General features: G+C 38.9%; 1 pseudogene; it reads right to left on the bottom strand.

Annotated features, from left to right (window-relative positions):
- Window positions 1-395: 395 nt before the first annotated feature.
- LOC118893514 lies at window positions 396-1068 on the bottom strand (annotated as a pseudogene).
- Window positions 1069-1327: the final 259 nt, after the last annotated feature.

Below are 1327 nucleotides of genomic sequence, written 5' to 3'. Positions count from 1 at the left end.
TTGTGTCTGTTAATATATGCTTTATGTATTTAGGTGCTCTTATGTTGCATGCATGTATATTTTAAATTGTTATGTTTTCTTCTTGGATTGATCACTTGATCATTAGGTAATATCCTTCTTTATCTCTTGTTAAGGCTTTGTTTTAAAGTCATTTTGTCTAATATAAATATTGCTACCCTGGCTTTCTTTTCATTTTCATTTTCATGGAATACCTTTTCCATCCACTACTTTCAGCCTGTGTGTATTTTTAGATGTGAAGTGAGTCTCTTGTGGGCAGCATATCTATGGATCATGTTTTTGTATCCATTCAGCCACTCTGTGAAATTATTTTTCAATTTGAAAACAGTCACTGTTTATTAACTGACTAGATTACAAAAGTAATCATGCTAGATACCTTAGTTCATCCTTCTAATAAGCCTGTTGATCTGGTCTTTCCTGTTGCCAGCATCTCCACCTTCTACAAAATGGGTGGTCTTTTTCTTCATTCTGCCTCATGGAGAAGACAACTTGAAGGGCCACAGAAGTTGTTTACTTCTTTGAAAAGTTTTCCAACAATTTAGATCTCATGAATCAGATCCTCCATGCAGATGATGCCATGTTTGCCAAGAGATCAAACAATCAACACATTATCCATCAGGGCAATTTGCTTCTTGTTGATTTTACCAAAACCACGCTTGTAGATCAATTCATTTACTGACCTCAGTTTTGAGTACCCCCATGCGATGTATGGTTCCACAATTCTCAGCATGTTAATTGAAGCCTTGTTGAGCTTTACTAAGATGCCATTGAAGATCTGACAGAGGTGAAGGAGCTGCAACACCTTTCGAACCTTTGGGCTCACACCATTGATACCTCTGATACTGATGACAGATGCCAATTTGGGTTCTCTGGGTACCTGGAAGTTGCCAGCTTTTTTTGCCATCCTAGCTGTTCAGATTTCAGTCAGCCTGTATTCCTTGTGATAGTGCTTAGCTTTTTCATAGATAAGCTTCCTCCTTGCCTTTCAAAACATCTTTTTGATTTCTTTCTTAGGCTCTTGATCTTAAGCTCTGTGAAATTCTTTCACTTTTTCTTTTTTTAAAAAAAAAATTTATTCATTTATTTATTTATTTATTTGGCTGCATTGGGTCTTAGTTGCAGCATGTGGGATCTTCATTGCAGCATGTGGGATCTTTCATTGTGGCGCATGGGCTCCAGAGTGCCCAGGCTCAGTAGTTGCAGTGTGCAGGCTCTCTAGTTGTGGCATGCGGGCTCCAGAGCACATGGGCTCAGTAGTTGCAACACATGGGCTCTCTAGTTTGTGGTGCACAGGCTCTAGAGTGCACAG

This window comes from Balaenoptera musculus, chromosome 3 (assembly GCF_009873245.2).
Source record: "Balaenoptera musculus isolate JJ_BM4_2016_0621 chromosome 3, mBalMus1.pri.v3, whole genome shotgun sequence".
Taxonomy (NCBI): Eukaryota; Metazoa; Chordata; class Mammalia; order Artiodactyla; family Balaenopteridae; genus Balaenoptera; species Balaenoptera musculus.
Note: the sequence above shows the minus strand (reverse complement) of the source record. Positions and strands in the feature narration are given on the sequence as shown.